Below are 22,767 nucleotides of genomic sequence, written 5' to 3'. Positions count from 1 at the left end.
ATTGACGACCTGATTATTTTTGCATCTTCCCTGGAGGAGCACGAACAGCGCCTGAAGCGTGTCTTACAACGGCTGAAGGAATACGGACTGAAGTTAGCGCCAGGGAAGTGTAAATTTTTTCAGACCTCTGTCAGATATCTCGGTCATGTGGTTTCTGAGAAGGGTGTAGAGACAGACCCGGAGAAAGTGAAAGCCCTGACGAGTGGCCTGTCCCCACCAACCTAAAGGAACTTCAGTCCTTTTTAGGTTTGTGAGGTATTACAGACGGTTCATTCAGGGCTATTCCCATGTCATCAAGCCCCTAACTGAGCTAACCTCCGGTTATCCACCCTTAGGAAGGAAAACAAAAACCTAAGAAAGCCACAGACCGAGAATATTACAATCCAAAAGAGCCTTTTCATCAAAGATGGACACTCCAGTGTCAGGAAGCCTTCGACCTGATAATCCAGAAGTTGACGTCAGCTCCAGTGTTGGGTTTCGCAGACCCCCAGCTTCCGTATATGTCCTACATACAGGCGCCAGCACCCTCGGCGTGGGGGCTGCACTGTACCAGGTTCAAGATGGCCAGCCGAGAGTTATAGCGTTTGCTAGCCGAGGGCTCTCGAAAAGTGAACGGAAGTACCCTGCCCATAAACTCGAATTTCTGGCCCTAAAGTGGGCGGTTACAGAAAAGTTTTCGGATTATCTTTATGGCACGGACTTCACAGTGGTTACCGATAGTAACCCGTTGACCTACCTTTTAACCTCGGCCAAGCTTGACGCAACAGGCTACCGGTGGCTGTCCAGCCTGTCGACTTTCTCCTTCCGACTTCAGTACAGAGCTGGCAAGCGAAACTTGGACGCCGACGCCTTGTCCCGCCGTTCTCATGGCCCACCAGAGGATGACCCTGTATCACAAAAAGAAAGTGAGAGAATCCGGCAATTTGCTTTGTACCATCTGAGTGATGTTGACACACCTCAGACTGTTCCTCAAGAAGTGATTCAAGCTATATGTGATCGGCACATGGTCACCAGTGTCGGAGGTGCCAAGGCTGAAAGCTTCAGCCCTGCGTTGACTCTAGTTGAATCCCTTTCTCTTCAGCCCACAGCTATTCCAGACTGTTTTCAGGAAGAGCAAGTGGAGGGGTTTCCTTTTGTACCCTCATTTTCTGAAGAGGAACTAAGGAAAAAACAGAGATTAGATCCTGCAATCAATGAAGTGATTGTTCAAATGGAGACTGGTAAAACCCCACCCCCCACCCTCAAAGCAGAGCTGCCTGAGCTCCCTCTGCTACTGCGTGAGCTCAATAGGCTGGAGCTACGGAATGGAGTGCTCTATCGACAGCGGCAAGACGGACCTGATATCATGTTCCAGTTAGTTCTCCCTGAGGAGTTAAGAGCAACAGCCCTGCAGAGCCTCCACGATGGAATGGGTCATCTTGGAGTCGAGCGGACAGTCGATCTAGTAAGAGCCAGATTCTACTGGCCAAAAATGTATAAGGCCGTCGAAAAACTGATCAAGACCTGCAGCGATGTGTCCGCCGTAAAAACTTCTTCGGAGAGAGCTGCTCCGCTGGTCAACATAAAGACTTGTCGGCCTCTGGAACTCTTGTGTATTGACTTCTTATCCTTGGAGCCAGATCGGTCCAACACAAAGGATGTATTAGTCATTACCGATCACTTCACAAAGTATGCGCTAGCCATACCAACTCCAAACCAGCGAGCCCGTACAGTAGCAAAATGCCTTTGGGATAATTTCATAGTGCATTACGGCTTCCCGGAGCGACTACTCAGCGATCAAGGCCCGGACTTTGAGTCGCACACAATAAGGGAGCTATGTGAGCTCGCTGGGATAAAGAAAGTGCATACTACACCATACCATCCCAGAGGAAATCCGGTTGAGAGGTTCAATCGTACGCTCCTCCAAATGCTCGGGACGTTAAGTCAACCTGACAAATTGCATTGGAAAGACTTCGTGAAACCTCTCGTGCATGCCTATAATTGCACCAAACATGATACGACCGGATTTTCCCCCTATGAATTGATGTTTGGGAGACAACCCAGGCTTCCCATCGACCTAGCCTTTGGGCTGCCCACCAACACCAATAAGGTCTCTCATTCCCAGTACGTCAAAGACCTAAAATCTCGCCTGGAACAGAGTTACAGGATTGCAACCTCCAATGCACAAAAGAATGCTGATCGAAATAAGGCCCGGTTTGACAGACAAGTTGTAGACTCATCCTTGGAAGTGGGTGATAGGATCCTTGTTCGTAATGTCAAGCTGCGCGGAAAGCATAAACTAGCAAACAAGTGGGAGGATGATGTCTACATTGTTCTCAGGAAAGCTGGTGACATGCCTGTTTACACAGTCAAGCCGGAGGGCAAAGATGAGCCAGTGCGCACCCTACATCGTGACCTGCTCCTCCCTTGTGGCTTTCTGTCTGCAACTGTGACGAATGAACCTGTCAAACAGCCCCCAGTCAGAAGACCTAGGACAAGACAGTTTCCCACCGCTGAAAGCGAGGGAGAGGAGGAAAGCTCTGACTCGGAAATTGGAGACACTCGGATGTTTTTCCCTTTCCAAACACCAGAGCCCAATGTCAATGAGACTTACATGTTGAGGAATCCTCCATGTGTGATCAGACAGTCAAATGAACTGGATGTGTCATCTGCTCCAGTTCTCTCTGATTCTCCGGCATCCGAGCCCCCTGCCGAGGACAGAGATGAGCTATCCATGCAGAACCTACCTGAACAAGTCAACGAACCCGAACAAGTCAACCTACCTGAACAAGTCAACTCACCTGAACGAATACATGAAACAGACCAAACTGAAAGTGACTTACCTGAAAATGTATGCCCTGTAGAAAAAAAGAACTTACCTGATGATAATGTCATCCAGCCATGTGATGTCCACGGTGAGCAGCTTCCGGTGCTCCCTGATGTGTCAAGGAGTGAAGAGGAGATATATGGGGCTGGAAGTGGAGAATCTGAGGAGAAAAGTAAGGATGAGTTGGATCAGATGGAAACAGAGAGTGAAGAGGAGACTGAGAGAGAGAGAGGAATGGATACCTCTGTCAGGAGATCAGAGAGGACACGACAGCCGCCAAAACGACTTGACTATGCTGAACTTGGGAATCCCTTTGTCACGGTGGTTAAATCGTTCTTTCATGGACTAACCACAGCACTGGCCGATGCTCTAAGTGAAGGAGAAAACCACCTGTACCCCCCTGACCTGCCCACTCAGATAAACTACATTTGACTGCTACCATGTACAGAGACGTACATAAGATCAGGAGGGGAGGGTGTAGCCCAGGCTATAAAGTGACATTATTTTGTTGAAACTATTCCTTTAAAATAATTCCTTTTATTTGTGAAAGAAACAATTTAATGAAAAAAAGTCATTAAAAATTCTAAAAGCAGTTCATTTTATTCTGGAATAAATGATTCATGATAGATGATTCATAAATAGTTCATTTTATTTTTGAAATATCATTGAAATTAATTTATATGCACCAACAACTGTTAAAACCTGAGTTAAAAGTGGTTAAAATGGAGAAAAGGAGAAATAGAGAGAAAAAAGGAAAAAAAGAGAGTTGCTGCAGAGGGCTACGTAGAACGACCCAATCAGTGAACCCCTCTGGGTTCAGGTGATCAACCCTGTAGGGTCACGTCCGGTCTTCTCTTCCGATTCTGCGGTCATGTTTACCTCTGCTGCCTCATGTGCTACCTGATCCAAACCGCGAGTAAACCTGTTGCCATCCACGGGGTAAGACATGAAAATAATGTTTCCAAACTGAGTTGTAGTAATTCCTGATGAAGTTAAGCACTGGTTGACCGGTATATTGTTAACATTTAAACTTTGTAGAGCTCCGTGAGACCGGATGATTTCCGCCGACCTGGCGAGGGTAAATGCTGAAACTGTGCTCCTAGCTTGATCACTCGGTGAGTGAAAATACCCTTTAACCTGTTCGGTTAACTTGGAATGCATTTTATATTCATGTGTAACCTGTGTGGTTGTGTGTAAAGCAGTTAAAAGTCACGTTAATCTGCGCAGATAGCCATGAAAAAAGGTGCTAATGGTGCTATAACCACCATAGACTGTGTGTGTGACGCTAATGGCCCATTGACTTGTGTATAGCCATTTAGCTCATTTGGTGTCATATGCAAATTATCGTTTTATGGTGTTTTATAGCTGTTTGCTTCAGAATATTTTTCTAAACTGTCGTTCACTACATGTGTTGAAAAAATAAGATGATGGTGAGACTATTGATGTGTGTGTGTGCTTATGGTAAATGCAGAGGTGAATGTTTGGTGCAGTTTCTCATTGTTACGGTGCAAGGAGAGATATAAGCACAGTAGGCCTTAATGCCTCTAAGTTACCATGAGTTTCTCTGAATTTAATGCAGTTTTCTACAAAAATTAAAGGGTACTATGCAATATTTTCTTTGTTTGTTTTGAAAAATGATATTTTCCTTGTTGTTAATGTAACAAAGACTGGTTAAGGTCTTTAAACAGTTATTAATGTAGTTACAGTACTTGAATTTAATTATTAAATGCACTTTAAATGTATTTATGGTTACACAACTGTAAGTTAATATTTGAACTGAAGATTTTGTTGTACAACTGAACCTTTTGAGAGCTTGATTTAACCCAATTAATGTGAAGCATTATTATTGATCGGTGATAATCAACATGCTATTTGGATTTCCTTTGACCTCCTTGTAGGTCAGGTTTTTTTTTCCTGTGACATCATTAGATGACGTCCCAGCCACATCCCACCGTCCAGTGGAGAGCTTCAGCTGGTTTCGTGTGAAGTTTCCAGAGATCCAGAGATTGTTTCCAGATCCCAGATCCATAGATTCCCAGCGTGAGCTGGGTGGCGAGCCGCATCGAAACTACTGATACTGAACTCTGAGAGTGGAGAAGAATTCCTTCATTCCCCCTTTCTCACAGACCGTGTGGTAGGACAGAACAAACATACACTGATCCACTAATACACTTGACACGGATCCGAAGAAACAAGGGCCCCAACGGTAACTTTGGGACACAAAGGGTTTTTCTTTTTGCCGGCTTTATTATTTTAGTTTGTTATTTTTCATTGAATGTCTTGCAACAACTGTTGTATTTTCATTGTGTTATTGGTTAATAATAACAAGTGGCCACAAAAAACTTAAACCATTGCCTGTGTCTTTTGATTGCTCAACCACCAGGGTTCTCACTAGCTGATAGTCTTCTGTTACTGGTCCATCTCTTAGCGTTTACTATTACTTACCTGTACTCATGTTATAACATCGTAATAAGGGTTACACCAGCAACTGTGAATAGAGCTTAAGGTTAATATAACCAGCCAAAAGGCAATAATAATTAACTTAAAGCCAACTGTATTCCTTATACAGAGAAAACAAAACACAGAGAGCTACAAAACAAACTTACCTGTTTCTCCTGCACACAGCTCAGTAAGGAAAAATATCAATTTGTGTCCGATAACAATTATCAAACAAATCTAGCAGAAAAATCAAAACAAAACTAGTCCCCACGGGAGGGGGACCTCATAAACCCCCTCACTGCGGACAGTGAGTTAATGGGGAAACACAAATGCAGCTCAAAAAAGAACAGATGAATGAACAGCTCTGTAACTGCAGCAAAAACGTATACTTTTAAACTTAATTCTTGAAAACACAGCAAGACAACCGCACTTACTGGAAAATGCAGCTAGAGTAATTAGTTACCGCCAGGTGCAACAAATTAGGTTACCTGAAATCCTCAGGGACACAAGGCACCTGCACAAAAGTGACGGATTGTTAAAAGTGGAGTCCAAAACATACTTACCTGCAGGTCTCGGATGAGGCGAGTGAAGCAAAGAGGAGGAGGCGTGCTCACCTGGGTGCTTTTATGGGCGGCGAGCCAAGCCTCCTAAGGACAGTCACAGGACATTGTTGATATATAGGTCTCAAGGATAGGGAGATGAGGGCATCATTCAAGGTAAAGACCGTGGTGATGGTCTGAGTGAGGTCGAAATAGATCCCAATGGCGAGGGAAAGCAACCAGAAACTGGCGACCCTCCTGGAACCACGGACGTGTTCCTGAGCACAATGCTGTAACCACGGTCTCCGCAACACTATTAAAAACAACAAACAAGACGAAACCCAAAGGGGTAACGCCACTGAACCTAGCAGGGGAACACGTGTTTATCGTTAATTGACTTAAGCACACCAGTCAAACCACACTTACCTTACATTGATTTCCATTTTCCACACACACAGACAAGAGAGCAAAACCTCCCCCTCCTTTGCGTACTTGTGTTTGAAATTGTCTGTATTAAGCCATATTTAATGTGTTCAATGTGTGTTTTGAATCAACTAAACTTAATCAACTAAACTTTACAGTACTTAACAGAAACCTCCACCGCCATCTAGCATTCTGGAGGTGTAAATGCAGAGTGACACAGACACACCACCGCAGAAGTAAAAATGCTCACAACAGCGTAGGGTCTACGCACAACCATAAATCCCCTGCAAGTGTACACTAGGTCTATATTTGAATATATGCTCCGCTTTACCTTATAAACAACCAGTCATCAATCAATCAATCAATCAATCAATCAGTTTTATTTATAAAGCCCAATATCACAAATCACAATTTGCCTCACAGGGCTTTACAGCATACAACATCCCTCTGTCCTTTGGATCCTCACAGCTGATCAGGAAAAACTCCCCCAAAAAACCCCTTTAACGGGAAAAAAAATGGTAGAAACCTCAGGAAGAGCAACTGAGGAGGGATCCCTCTTCCAGGACGGACAGACGTGCAATAGATGTCGTACAGAACAGATCAGCATAATACATTAACAGTAACCCGTATGACACAATGAGACAGAAAGAGAGACAGAGAGAGGCTCCACAAGCACCTAAGCAACTCAGGTTTTGTGAAATGTTTGGCTGTCATGAAAGACATCCTGCATTAACTTCAGAGTCTGTCTCTCAACCTGAAGAGAATAGAAATAACACTTGTGGATTCAAGTCTCCACATCCAACAAACACTCAATTTTTTGACAGCCATAAAGACATCTGGAGGGAAATCAATGAAGAAGGCTGAACAGTGTGTCTCATCGGACCTCTTTTAAAAGATGTGGAGCTGATAGAAGGCAGGGAGAAAATAAATACTTTCCAGAGCCTTTGGCTGTGGTTTGCAGAAGTCTAAACTATTATCAACATTTTGTCTCCATCTCTGAAACACTTTAATGATACTGACACGTGTTTTATTGAATGTATTGTCAGACTCTCTTTGAGCCTCTCTTTTTGATAAATGTGTCTTGGGGTTGCTTTGCAATGTATTCAGTTGTTGCCAGTGCTGGAATAGCAACTTTTTTGGCCTAATTTTCCACCACTGAATCAGGCTTTTACCATCTGAAGGAATGTGGAAGTGCTTCTGCATTTATAGAACAACCAATAGGGACACCCTCTCTTTGAAATGACCTGTGATTGGCCAGAGTCGCCAATCACGGCATATATTTTCTAAAGCATGAAGACAGCCAAGAGGAGGTATAGAAATCTAGTTTTCTTTCAGAGCATTTGAACTGCAATGTGCTCAAAGGTTATCATGGGATTTTTGCCCAGTGATTCTGAAAACAGACTGTCAGCACCAGCTTTAATTTCTGACACTGTAGACATCACCATCCCTTGATATGCCAAACAAAAGACAATGACAAATGTGTCTAAAACCATCATCAGTAGCAGGCTTCCAATTAAGACAACAGCATATATTTAAGAAATATTTAAGTTGTTTGCACTTGTTTAAATTCCTCTAGTGACCATAGTAACTATGACTTTTCCTGTCAGGGACAAAGGAGGGAATGTGGTGTTATTATAGAGCCATAAAAGTCCACAGAGGGTAAAGGTTAAAAAATTGTGACTTTGACATTGGAGACAACTACTTGTTTTTTGTTTCTTGCTGACAGTCAATGTTGGTGTCTTTTATCCGTGACTATGGCTGTTTCTAACCGTAACCAGTGGTACATTATTGTAACATTACAATGATGGTCCTTTAATTAAACATGTCCAGGTAGTAATTGTAGCCAAAATCATAATCTGCACCCAAACTTAAACAAACCTTACCAGTAGTGGTGTTATTTTTGAAACAGCAATGTCTTCCAGTTGATCATTGCATGACATCAGAAAATACTGTACTTTTATGTGTCATTCTGAAAGGCATGGTCAAACAATGTCTTATGTCATTTAATTCTGGAAAACTTGTTGTAAGAGCAGCACTATTAGCTCTGTCCAGAGGATTAATCTGCCGGTATGTTCCAAGAAATGCTTGTCAGATAGTCAAACAGCTTCAACAACGACACCTGATTTGGGGGGGAAGGGGCATGTCTGACAGTTTCTGTAATTTTCCAAAGCAGACAATCTGACATTCACACCCACTTCACACAGTGATTGTTCAGGTGTGCTGAGGTGAGAAAGGAGCCAATGTTTGAATCTCTCCCTCAAGCTCTGTTAGGGTGCTTTCACCCCTAACCTGTTTGGTTCAGTTAAAACAAACTCAGGTCTGTTTGTGCAATTAGTACGGTTTGTTTGGGCTGGTGTGAAAGTTGTCAATCAAACCCTGGTGCCAAACAACCAAACTGAGACTACTCGAAAAGGTGGGTCTTGGTCGGCTTCCAAACGGTGTGAAAGAAAATGAACCAACCAGCAGATATGTGGTTTTAGCAGGATTTTAACCGCTCAGCCAATAATAAATCCATCTGCTGAAATTTGTCCACCATCACATAATTGATATTGATCAAGGCCACATGTATCCCATAACCTGCTTATGCTAATGCACACATGTAACCATGGTAACACATATGCAAGTCAATGTGCATATTTTCACTGATAGGAAACTGTAATCCTGCCATCATTGTATCCGACTCTGTGTACTTTACCTGTTCATTAAAACCTTTCAAACCCTAAGCCTATTTTATAGGCCTCTGCTCGAAAATTGCATATCCATAATGAATTGAATATATCTCTGCAACCACAAGGTCTATTTGAATACTTTTGCTGTCATGGTAAAGGGAACACTTGTGAGATTTGTTAAGATGTGTAAATATCAGTATATGTGTTATATGTGAAGAGTAAATGAAGATGGCACACAGCACAAATGAAACATTTTGAGATTCGCCTAAAAAAAAACAAAACAGGATGAGTATCCCTTTGGAATGATGCAGCTGCAGCTCTAAACCTCTATCACATCATAGTACAATATGTGAACATTAACTCTGCAAAGGTTGATTCTGATAAAGTGAAGCAGAACAATATTAGAGAGGTTTTAGTACAGAAAATCCAGGCGAGCTCTCCAAAATTGCACCATGTTTGCATGTGATTTTTGTCATGTACAATCCTATGTTTCATTTTTTGTTTCTATAAATCCCCACTGATGTTTAGGATATACACATACAACTATCCGTTTCGGTTTTTTTCCTTTTTTTCCCCACTCCAAACTGACCAATATACACCTACTACATTTGAAACTGAGTTTCTATGCTGAGGTTTGGAGGCCCGTAGGGCTGGGCGGCATGACCTAAAATGTATATCACAGTATAAATCGAATCCCTTCACGGTAACGGTATATATCACGGTATAAATTTAAGTGTAGAAGTTATAATAGAAGTGTTTCTGAATGGGTTTTGTAGTCCCTTAGCAAAGCTAAATTGATAAAAAAAAGCAAAAGCAAAAGCAAAGATATAATGTATTTTTTAGAGCATTTATTGTGCAGAATGCAGATCTCAAAACTCAAAATTAAAACCCAGTACTCTATGGTGCAAAATGTCCCCTGGGATCTATATCAAAAGGTAATTTCCTTCTTTTAGCAAAATCCTAAATGACTGAGTTGTGTTTTTTCCACCTGGACCTTTATGCTCTGCCATTTCTCCTCTAATCATCACGCTGTAACCTGTGACAGGCTGCTATGATACCACAACTATCACACATTCACATATGGAGTTTTTTGTGGAGCCCCTAGCGTCACATAGGTTTACATTACCAAAGGTTTATGACAAACTCTCTTGCTGAAAACCAACTCCCATGTGTGCACGGCGAGAGAAGAGAGGTAGAGACGCTGTGCTGCTGCCAGAGGAGACACTGAATGAGTTCCCTCTGAGCGGTAAGTCGCTAAAAGAGTCTGAGAAGTCCGGGGCTGTTCATAAGACATTAACTCACTCACTCACAAGTTCTCCAGCAACACATGTTGCACGTGCTACGCTAAATCACAGACGTGAACCAGCTCCCCTTGCTCCGCTGTCTCTGTGCTCGCAGCCATTTTCACACCGAGGCAGGTGCGATGACGTCATTGACGATAGGACGGTAGAGCGCAAATCTCTACCATGGGCCAAATTTATATAATTTCTACCGTCTACCACATATACTGTGCAGCCCTAGAGGCCCGTATCTCTGTGACTGAGTGATTGACACCTTGTTTGATTCGTTAGAGCCAATAGAATTACACTATACCCACCAAAATGGGATTGACAGCACTGTAAGCCATTCAGAGTCAGCAGAACGTGTTGTGGGGCGATGTCGGCTGCTGTGAGTGGTCATTGTTATGCTTCCCCCGGAACCTTTTTTTCCGCCCGGATTCATTTAAATGATGGACCACATCCGGTAAATGGGAATGAAGTGTGATTTAATGGCAGAATGCACTTTTCACGGCAAAAACAACAAGGTAAGAGAGATATTACAAATATATTTTGCCGAAAAGATTTTTGTTGTTGCTGTTCTTTGGCCTGTACCTCTCTGATGGTTTGGGGTAGAGTGCTTTGGCGCATATGTGCGCATATGTGTGTGTTCATAGCATTCCATTGATTTGCAGGCCAATAATAGACTATTTATAATGTTTACTATCAGTTATTTATCTATGAGCTCTTTGTGAAACCAAAGAACATAAATATAAACACTTCAGAAGCATTTAAGTGCTGCTGCAGAAACTTCTGTCAGTCACAAGAATTTGATTTCCCCACATGGGTCCTGATGATGCAGGATGACAAACACCAAAACTGTCCGGGAACAGCCCATTGGTACGACAGCCCATTGTTCCGACCATATTAAACTCATTGTTCCGAAGTCCATTCCAAAATCATCATGATACCCTGTGGTTAAGGTCTGGTTAGGTTTAGGCACAAAAACCACTTGGTTAGGGTCAGGAAAAGATCATGGTGTGGGTTAAAATGAAAAAGAAAGTGGCAAACACATAAGCAGTGAGCCTGCTCCGCTTCAAGCCGGTCGCAGCGCACCATACGCCTGCCACGAGCCGGACTAATGGGATGTCGAACCAATGACATGGACCCAACTGTCCTATCAATGAATTACTTGTCAGTTAGTAGAACTGTTTCCAAAAAGTCACTGTGAAAAGGAACCAAACCAAAACTAAAATGCAACAATGTGTAGTGAGTAGGACTTCAGGACCCAGGACATTGGGTGGATTAGTGGAATATAGATGAGGAAGTAGGGTGTGTCTGTGGGAGGAGCTTAGGTTAGAAAAGGCCAAGCCAGAAGTGTGTAGGCCTCTTTGTCTTTTACCTCCTCTCGGAGGCACATGCACTGAGATCAAGGGTGAGAAGCATGTAGTGATTTGATTTTTATTGAGTGTACTATGTGAATATAGAAAAGAAAAGAAAGATTTAACAAAAATACACAACTGTGGTAATTAAAAATACTTTAGGTAAGTCATGGTTTTATGTTAATGTCAGTCAGCAAAATGGTCCAATTGACAGAACACCTGGCAAACCAGGGCTGTAAACTTGTTTTCTGCTGATCGATACTATGCAATGTTAGGTTATATATGTATTAAAGACAGGTTGATTGTTTTCTTTTGCTGTATAGCGGCTGGTAAGCCCAAACCATTTCTAGAGGACACACACCCTTATGGTTGCCTGGGTTGTGTGAACTGCAATTTCTGGTATTTATTGAAAATAAATAATCAAATAAATAATCAAAAATGATGAAAATCGAAATCTTAATACATTTATCATGGGCTCCAGCTAATTTATCTGTCTTTGTCTTTTAATTCCAGTCAAGTGCCGATTATTATCCACTGGATTTTATTATTTGTACTGCTGTTTTTAAACAATTTTAGGAAAATTAGCTCTGATCCCTCTGTAGGGTTTCCTGGTGGCAGGCAGTGGGGACACCAAGGACACTTGCACGCGGTGTGACACCGGGGTTTGCAGTAGTGGTGTGTAATGTAGTGTGTCCACCTTTAGATTGAGTGAAGGGTGTTTTGTAGTGAACCTGTAATTATTTGCCTTTGGTGCCACATTGTGCTGCCCCTCTGACTGCCTTCTCTCCCTTCAGCCTCTTTTACTAGGACCAGGATTTTAAGGCAGAAAGAAAAAAGGAAGAGCTAATAAAACTGCTTGTAACAGTGCTTGAACTGGTTATTTCGACTGCTGTGTTTATTCAGAACTAGATGTAGCTGTGTCCATTATTACCAGTGCTCAGGCTACAAATGTGTCATTTTTTCTCTCTGGTGCAGACCAAATGAACCTATCTAGGTGTGAAAGCACCCTTAATGTCACACCTTAAACAACTTTTTCTGTCACAATTGATGTTTACAAACTGTTACCAAAGAGAGGCTGTCTGAAAATTTGTGTTGCTATCCTCTATTCAAACCATTATCCATCTCCTCCTCTATCCATAATGGACGTCTTTTCACCCTACCCTTCAGTGTGACCATTTTGGACTGCTAGGAACACTTTTGCCTTCCAACAGAAAACACATTGTACAAACAAGTTCTTTTCTAGCACAGCCTGGCAATGTATCCATAGCTTCCAACTGAACTCTGTGGAGCTTGTTTCAGCTCTCCTGTAAGTATCCGTGAAGTTAACTTTTTTAGCTCACCTGTGAATTTAAATGTATTTTCCCTGCAGACACCTCAAACTGTAAAAGGAAAAGCTTAACAAAGCCTCGACACCTTGGCTACAGACTTGTAACTTTACAGACACACAAGGGCAATGCAAATCAAAGGTTTTGCACTCCGCTCAAAGCAACCAATAGCCTTTGATCACACACATTTGCATCTGTCGAAATATATACGTTCAACAATTGGACAGGCTTTCACCCTGAGATCAATTTGTAATATGTTGTTAGCAGGAATATACTGTAGAGTTGGGAATATTGCTCCTGGTATTAAGTAAAAATCAGCTGAGGCATGACAAGGTTAGGTGAAGATGGAGGGGTGGAGGTGCAAATCATTTTCTGGGTATATACAGTACAGGCCAAAAGTTTGGACACACCTTCTCATTCAATGCGTTTTCTTTATTTTCATGACTATTTACATTGTAGATTCTCACTGAAGGCATCAAAACTATGAATGAACACATGTGGAGTTATGTACTTAACAAAAAAAGGTGAAATAACTGAAAACATGTTTTATATTCTAGTTTCTTCAAAATAGCCACCCTTTGCTCTGATTACTGCTTTGCACACTCTTGGCATTCTCTCCATGAGCTTCAAGAGGTAGTCACCTGAAATGGTTTTCCAACAGTCTTGAAGGAGTTCCCAGAGGTGTTTAGCACTTGTTGGCCCCTTTGCCTTCACTCTGTGGTCCAGCTCACCCCAAACCATCTCCATTGGGTTCAGGTCCAGTGACTGTGGAGGCCAGGTCATCTGCCGCAGCACTCCATCACTCTCCTTCTTGGTCAAATAGCCCTTACGCAGCCTGGAGGTGTGTTTGGGGTCATTGTCCTGTTGAAAAATAAATGATTGTCCAACTAAACGCAAACCGCATGGGATGGCATGTCGCTGCAGGATGCTGTGGTAGCCATGCTGGTTCAGTGTGCCTTCAATTTTGAATAAATCCCCAACAGTGTCACCAGCAAAACACCCCCATACCATCACACCTCCTCCTCCATGCTTCACAGTGGGAACCAGGCATGTGGAATCCATCCGTTCACCTTTTCTGTGTCTCACAAAGACACGGCGGTTGGAACCAAAGATCTCAAATTTGGACTCATCAGACCAAAGCACAGATTTCCACTGGTCTAATGTCCATTCCTTGTGTTTCTTGGCCCAAACAAATCTCTTCTGCTTGTTGCCTCTCCTTAGCAGTGGTTTCCTAGCAGCTATTTGACCATGAAGGCCTGATTCGCGCAGTCTCCTCTTAACAGTTGTTCTAGAGATGGGTCTGCTGCTAGAACTCTGTGTGGCATTCATCTGGTCTCTGATCTGAGCTGCTGTTAACTTGCGATTTCTGAGGCTGGTGACTCGGATGAACTTATCCTCAGAAGCAGAGGTGACTCTTGGTCTTCCTCTCCTGGGTCGGTCCTCATGTGTGCCAGTTTTGCCAGTATTCATGGTTGCAGCTTTTATCTTGGAGATGCCAATTTCAGACACACCAAGTGGACATGTGCAATCATCTACTCCCTCTAACTAGCAAACACTCTCACAAGCCATGCATTCATAGTGGAGCAGTGATAATTCTCCCTATCAAAGATCACATTCCTATTAGCCTCATCTGCCTTCACTGCTTCTTGGCTAATTATGTCTTTATGGCTTGAACACTGACAAAAACCCCAGCAAGGCAGCCAAGTCGCACTCTCTCTTCATCTGCCCTTGTGCTGATAAGCTGTCTCTGGTGTCCACATATATCTTTAAAGGTGCGGACACACCAAACTGACATCAGAGAACTAGCGGTGACGCAAGCCAACTGCTGCATCGTCTGTCGCCTCACGTCGCCCTGTGTCAGTTGCATTTGAACACACTGCACGGACTACATCCGACGGCCAAGTAGCACGTACGTTCTGCACCTGTGTGAGAGAGCCGAGTGAGAGAGTGGTACATCCTGTCAGCTGAGGGGGTTTCCTATCTGCGCAGCCGAACACCGCAGCACCTCCACGGACTATTACATCCAGAGGTCCCGGTGTTTCCTGTGCAGGCTCCTCTTCACTCACTGCCCGATAAACCCGCTGCTTCTTCCCAGTTTAACCTGCTTAACAAACCAGGGCTCAGTGCTCCGGTTGGATCCAAACGGAGAGCTGGGGCTAGCTCAGAGACTAGCGGAGGCTAACTGGCTGTGCTTTCCTCCAGTCATGCTGCGGCTAAAGCTCCGCTAGCCGCTCCCAGCTAGCCCCGGTTTGTTATTCAGGTTAAAGTGGGAAGAAGCAGCGGATCTATGCAGGACACACCGCAAAAACTAGGGCGACAGATGCTCACCAACGGCCCGACTTTGGTCAACAGCCGACCGTCGGCTTGATGTGTCAGGGCCTTAACACCTTACTGGAGACATACCAGCCTGCTTCAAGATCTCCACCATCATACCCCCTAAGAAAGGAACCCAGGATTTAAAGACTACAGACCCATTGCTATGATCTCCTTGGCTAGTAAGTCCTTTGATCATCTTGTCCTGCACCATCTTAATATTGTCACTGATCTACCCCTGAAACGCCCTGCAGTTACCCCACAGGTGACACTACATGGCCCATAAATTTCATCCTCTGGCACCTGGACCCCTCAGGAACTTATGCCACAATTGTGTTTGCAGACTTCATCTCTTCCCTCAGTGCCACCATCCCGGCTCTGCTGCAGAACAACCTGTCCCAGGCGCACATGGCTGACTCCATAGCAGGTCGATCACTGATTTAACTGTCTGACAGGAGACTGGGGAAACAGGCCCCCAGGAAGTGCCCTGGCATTGAAGTCAATTTTTGTAGTGGTCAAACAGTGGAATTACAGCTCCTGAGTCTGTCACATGGTGCCATTGGACCCAGAAAGACTTTTCCTATAGACTTACACTGGGAGAGAGATGTCTGTAAATTAGTGAATCAATTTTCTCATGTCACAACCCCTGAAAATGACTTGTTGCTCTATTATAAAACAGGTTGATCCAAGCCTTGATTGTGATTGGCTGGAAGCCATTGTAAAACCACTATGACCATACAACTGTGAACTCATCACCGTATTACTCCGCCTATTTAATTGTTAAACTGTTTGCAGCTGTTACCTGTTTTGTTATCTATCACAATGTCGGACTTTGTTGTGAATTTTGATTTACTGGGTGGAGTAAGCATGGATGAGTGGCTGGAGATGGACGGGATCGAGACGGAAGAGAAAAAGAAAGGAGACACGCTGAAATTAATGAAAGAGAGATTGAAGAGCTGGAAAAGGCAAAAAGTGGAGCTGGGACCGTTAAACAGACTCTGTTGTCACTTCGCTGTTTTCAGACCTGGTGTGCCGAGAAAGAGGTAACTATTGATTTTAAAACGGTTACCAAGATTGAGCTAATCCAGGTTCTCTGCCAGTTTTATGCCACTGTGAAAAATGGGAAAGGTGAAGCTTACGGTTTCAGCAGTTATGTTGGCCTTCGTGTGGGGCTTAACCGTCACATTAATGATCCGCCATCAGTCGATCCTGGTGTCTGATGAATGATACCGAGTTCACCACCAGCAACAATGTCTTCACTGGAGTAGTGAAGAAACTTCGCCGAGAAGGTCGCGACAAAACATCCCACCACCAAGTGTTAACACAGGCTGACTTTCAGAAAATCAAGCTCTCTCGGGCACTGAATCCAAACACACCTGAGGGTCTTGTCAGGAAAGTTTGGTTTGATGTGCAGCTGCATATGGGACGCAGAGCTAAGGAGGGCAACCGCCAAATGAAGCCTGACTCATTTACCTTCCGACAGGACGAAAACGGTCAGAAATATGCAACGCTGTCATTTAATGAATGCACCAAAAACCACCAGGATGCCAGTGAACAAAATAAAGAGAGTCTGCAGGGATTTATGTTCGAGCAGCCAGGGAACCCACTGTGTCCTGTCGCTTCACTGGAGAAATATCTGTCACTGCTGCCACCCAATCCACCGGCCTTTTATCTTTAGCAAGGAGGAGTGCTAACATAATTGAACACTACTTCAGCAATTGCACAATTAATGGAGATATCCAGATAAATGTAGCTAAATAGTCAACACAGATAAATGTTAATAAGCTCTAAGCATGCTTTCCACTGTGTTTCTGTAGCTCCTGTGTGTTTTTGTATTCGTCTGTTGCTTGTTGAGGAACTATTTCTTTGGCGGAAGAGTGAAAGAATGATTTTTTCTCATTAATAAATTATTGCAGCTCTTATTGTGTGTTTATTTTATGAAACCCAGCCAGGTACATGTAGTCACCGTTTTATAAAAGCAATTAGCCCCGTGAAGCTGTGGTTTGCCTTGATTTTACCATGGCTAAGGGGCATTGTTAGGCGCTCTGCTTCGCGCCATGCCTAACAATGCCCCTTAGCCATGGTAAAATCACCAGCAAACCACGGGCTCTTGGGGCTAATTGCTTAATTAAGAATATCTGATAACAATAGTTAATATAGAGCTAAATCAGAAGAAGCCAGTTCACTTGGCAGAAGTAGTGCGCTTGCTCACTGAGCCAAATGATGCAGAAACAGCACTGATCATCCAGGTAATTTTATACCATGAAAAAAGAGGTTTTTGCCTTCATGTGCCATTAAATAACTTTGATAGAAATGTATCCAGGTCTCTTAATACATCCATGATCAGCAAAGGTTCCCCTCAATGTTGTATCCTTTCCCCTCTGCACCAGCGTCTACACTTACAATCATCAGTCTGTCAAGCTCCTGAAGTTTGTGGACGACACTGCCCTCATTGGGCTCATCTGTGGTGGGGATGAATCTGCATACAGGTGGGAGATTGACCATCTGGTGACCTGGGGCCTCATGTACAAAGACTTGCGTGGATTTCCTACTGAAACATGGCATACGCTTAAATCCAGAATACGTCATACGCACAAAAACATCCAGATGTATGAATCTGTGCGTACGCATGAATCCAAGCACATTTCCTTTGTACATCCCAATCAATGTGGAATTGAGCGCACATGTTGGAGTACCCGACCCCTCCCTGTCCACTCGCCCATTTAAATATGCAAATCGTATTTAAATTGACCCTGCACCTGAGATTCCCCTCTCTGCACGAGCAGAAAACTAAAACAAAAAAATGAGCAAGACAGGAAGAAGAAAAACCTCACAGAATGGGAAATGGAGACGTTACTCACTGAAGTGGAGGTGCGCAAAAATGTACTTTTCGGCACTCTGTCCTCTGGCATCAATACTAAACGCAGGAGGAGTGAGTGGGAGAGTGTGTGTGAGGTTGTCAATGCTGTTGGGTCAGAAAAGCGTACACACACGCAGAATTAAAAAAGAAGTGGTCTGACATTAAGGTGGACGTGAAGCGGAGGAGAAGTGTGGCCAAAACAGGCGGGGGGACAGGAGAGGAGGAGCTCACCCCGTTTGAACAGAGAGTCGCCGCAACTGTGGGTGACACTGCTCTCTCAGGGGTGGTAGGAGCACATGTGGGTGACTCGGATTACCCCCAAAGATTTCACACTTTACGCACGGGTTTATTGACATTTAAAACATGGCACTCTTAAATACTTTATTCTGATTGGTCAATCAACAAAATTCTGCGGTGTTTATTTCTTGAGCTATCACCGCTACTCTGCTGCTCCGTTGCTAGGGACACCATAGCAACAGCCTTAGACTGAGGAGCATCAAAATCAGTTAACGTTAGTCCACACAGCTCTCCCAAGCTGGCCTGGAGAGCAGGGAGATCATGTCAGTCACTGGCCATAAATGTGAGGGCAGCCTTCACAGCTATTGGGCACCCAGCATCTCCAACCGGGAGAAGTGGAGTAAAATCCTCTCCTCCACTCCAGAAAACAGCCGCAGTTTGTCTGGTGAATGCCTCTCCTCTGTCAATACACTCTGCCAGCAATTTAATAATACTGATGTCAGTTGTAACATTTGAATGTTTTAGTAGTAAGCCATGTTCTAAGCGGGATAGTGTATAGTGAGCCGGTGACAGTTGAAAAATAACTCCCTTCATAACTGAAGGGAGTTATTTTTAGCAGTCACTGGCTCACTATACATTATCCCTTACACACAGAGACAATCAGGGGCTTGTTAGAAAGCTCTGAAGCTGTAGGCTAGTTTAACCAGCACAAAACAGCAAGTCACTAACTTTAAACACTGACTAGTACTGATGATGTGAAGACAGGATAATATTTGGGGGCCCACATGCTCAATGCGCATCACGGGATTCATTTTAGGACAATTAAACAAATCAATTATTTACTCACCAAGAAGCCACCCATCACGCACACAATGCCAGCTAGTAGTCTGTTCCCAACCATGCTGTTACTCAGAATGTAGGCTATGAATCGTGTGTTGAACCAGGCCCCCTCGCCACAATGTTGGTTAATTGCATTTGCGCATCACATCACCTGTACATTGATCGAATGAAAATGCTTCCTGTTGACATAAACAAATTCATCCATGTCGCTTTTATAGCAATGTGTGTGCAGTCGATAGCTCCGATTACATTAGGAAAACCAGCTCTCGCTGCAAATTGCGCTTTAATGTTGGCCTGTTCAGCTGCATATGGGAATTTGATATACCTGGCTGACATGCGGATGATTCCGTCCCACACAGCTGGCATGGCTTGGCTCAGGGTCAACTGGCACAGTCCCGTTCAGTCGGTCAGCTCCCTCTGGAATGCCCGTGTTGCTAGGAACCCCAGTGTGGTCAGCACCTGTATGGATACAGGCAGCGCATGGCTCCTCGCCATGTTGCGCTCCAAGGCCGGCCGCAGCTCTGCGCACAGGAGGATTGCCCTCAGGAACCTAAAGCAGCTGATGAGCCAGTTGTCATCATGTGCCAGTAAATCCTCTCTGTCTGTGAACACACGCTCTCTTCGTATTGCGCCATTTACAATGTCTTCATACTGCTAAAGCAGCCATTGTTGTTAACGGTATTTTCGGCACCACTTTGCGCATGCTTTTATATCCACTCATCTAATTGCAGACACATGGGTGTGTTAATTGTTCATCAGTGTTAATTGTTCATGTGTCTCTGATGTGCACATCACTCTGAGGACTCATTGTAAACATTTATTTATTATAACAGTTTCCCAGCATCACCTCTAAGTGTCGTACGCCAGCCATGAAGTTGGCGTGAGGCACCACACATTTCCACGATCATTTCACTCTTGATACATCTGAACTTTGCCGTGGAAAAGGATGTACGCCACGTTTTTGTGCGTACGCACCTTTGCACATGAGGCCCCTGGTGCAGACATAACAACTTACAACCACCCTGTGTGTCGTGCAGTTTTTTTCCCAAGGGTGTTTTGCCTAGTCCCACCCTACTTTGCTGTGATTGGCTAGTATTATGTGCTGTGACTGGCCAGAACTTGTCACATCGATGTGTCGAGGTGGAAGCGGTTACATAGTTGATAGAGATGTGCTCAAATCCATTATTTGTGAAATTGCAGATAATGCAATGGAAAGAGTTATTGTTCGAGGTTGCCATAAGGTTGTCTGTTTTATCAAATCAATTTATATCATTGTGGAAGGACACAGGATGCAACACAGGACTTTGATTTCACTAACTGGTCATTATTTACTACAGATGTAGAAGATCACTATCTTCTGTAGTTGTCCCCACCGCGTCAGCGCATAGCAGCAGCAGGGTGAGAGCTGACCGCTCACACTCACATTGAGGAGGAGGAGGCGTTGTGCAGGAGCAGTGAGACCAAAGCCTGGTGTGGCAGCTGGATTTCTTTCAAACACCCACAAATTATACATCAAAAGAAGCTTTGAGCTTGTAGATTTAAGTTGTGTTAATGTCCTAAAGAAATAGTCAAAATCTTGAAAAAAAACTTTTACCATGTCAGTATTCATCTTTTAAGGATGCAACATGCTGTATCTATCAGTCAGAGATTATATGAAATTTTGACTGAAATTTTGACTTCCACTAACACCCCTCCAAGTATTTCATGTTTGTTTAAACAGATGAAAATAAAAAGAAATGGGAAATTAATGTGGCATTCCCTTAAAATTTCAGTACCTATTTATTTATTAAACTATACTGACTCATGTATACTACATTTATTTAAATATTTAGATATTTATTACCCTATTTCAGGGTTTATTTCATAGGCATATTTATTTATTAACATATTCATTTATTTAATACCGACATCAATGGCATTCATGATGGTAGGTTAAAAAATAGGTGTAAGAGAGAGAGAAATAGATCAAAAGCACAGTGGAAGGATGTGGAAATGTGTTTTATATTTAATGATATGCCATATTTAAATCAATGTGATACTTTCAAGGAACACCAGTTTCATTGGCAATGAATTTTAGGTTAAAAAATGCAACATTTTCCAGATGTGTTTGGTATAAACTGCACCCAGTTCCAGTTTTCTGACCAAAGACAAAGATACAGATAGAGACAACCCCCACCCCCTCTATTTTTGCACCTTAATTGGGCAACATTTTGCACATTTCTGCACAAAACTACCACTTCTAGAAAACTGAACAGCTCTTTGATTTTTATTCACATATATTGTACAATTTTTATAGTTTTTTTTTTCTATTTTTATTGTTTTTTCTTCTGTTCTATAATTATGTCTTGACTTTTGCAATACTGCAATTGCTTTGATTATTGATTTCTTTTTACCTTTAATATGTTTAAGTTATACACCTATACTCCAAAGCAAATTCCCTGTACGGCAACAAACCAGATTCTGATTTTGACATTAACAGTATGTGTGAATCATAAATTGTCAAACAGGGGATTTATAGGACTCCTATTCATATAATTACAGCGTTTTGAAAAATATGTTTAATATGTTTGTACAGCAAATGTGATTATCTGAGAACACATGGCCACAATGCTTATTAAGTTTTTATGTTATATTGTGTAACGTTTTATGTAATATTCATGCATTGACGTCAGCACTGGCATCACTGGCATTCATTGGACGGGGCTGCTGAGTTGAATGGGTTGCTCTTTGTAAAAGCATTCACTAAAGCCCTGGATGATTAGCTCTCTCCACAGCTTAAGGAGATCCTTCACAGTGTGTCATCATCTGAAGGGCCATTCTCTAAAATGCCAGCATTGTGTGGACCAGAGCGCAGCAGCAAGAGTCACATGACCTACACTAGAGTCTGAGAGCCAGCAGCAGTGTGAAAACAACAATTTGGATCAGTTCCACAGCAGCACGGTGACATCTGCTGAGGGGAGATGAGACGAGACAAAACCTTACATGCTGAACTTCAGAGAGAAACAGATACTACGCACTATGTCATCCCTGTCCCTGGGCAGAGCACTTATTCTATGTGTAATATTATACTAATATAAAGCATTTTTTTAAAAAAAAAAACACAAAACAGTGTAAAGCCTAATCTCAAGGGCTGGTTTTCCGAAACTGCAAACAAAAACAAACAAACAAAAGAAGCACTCATGACTGAGCTGCCACCCAAGCTGCCACTGTAGACAATTCAAGCCCAATCTCATTCTGAACTCGTCAGATACTGCTGCTTTGTCAGTGATCGGGGCGTTACATACCAATGCACAAAGGCACCTTTCGCAGCGGTATAATACACACTGGAGGGCGACAGTTATTGATGCAGTGGCCACCAACCGAAGTCATCAATTACCATCTCTATGTCAGCGGCCGTTAATGTAAGATACTGACCGCTAAGGCACCTTTCACAGTGTTATGAAATGCACCAGCCTGCGGCAGTTTGTAATGTTGCCGGTAACAATGTTATATAAGGAGTGGAAAGTCTGAGTGGGAGTTTGAGTGGAATTTTTTCTAAACCTAACCACATGCTTCTGTTGCACAAGGACATAAACGTAAATACAAAATGTTTCAACAGTGTTGTGAGTTTATTTTGAAAAATACTATTTGCATCTCACAAGCAGAAACTGTACATTTTCTGTCATAAAGGAAAAAAGT

General features: G+C 43.1%; 1 protein-coding gene and 1 long non-coding RNA gene across 4 annotated transcripts in view; one reads left to right on the top strand and one right to left on the bottom strand.

The window, feature by feature from the left end:
* Positions 1 to 22,767, bottom strand: part of LOC125888977 (melatonin receptor type 1B-B-like) — a 145,355-nt gene that overhangs the window by 46,439 nt on the left and 76,149 nt on the right. The window lies entirely within an intron of this gene.
* LOC125888979 (uncharacterized) lies at positions 3,339 to 5,137 on the top strand. Of its 2 annotated transcripts, none has more exons than XR_007449388.1 (3): positions 3,339 to 3,745; positions 3,845 to 3,921; positions 4,705 to 5,137. It is a non-coding gene; the product is annotated as an uncharacterized LOC125888979 (long non-coding RNA). The 2 variants fall into 2 exon arrangements; XR_007449387.1 differs by having other exon boundaries at positions 3,845 to 3,925; positions 4,710 to 5,137.

This window comes from Epinephelus fuscoguttatus, linkage group LG5, assembly GCF_011397635.1.
Source record: "Epinephelus fuscoguttatus linkage group LG5, E.fuscoguttatus.final_Chr_v1".
Lineage (NCBI taxonomy): Eukaryota > Metazoa > Chordata > Actinopteri > Perciformes > Serranidae > Epinephelus > Epinephelus fuscoguttatus.
This window is presented reverse-complemented; position numbering and strand designations above follow the sequence as displayed.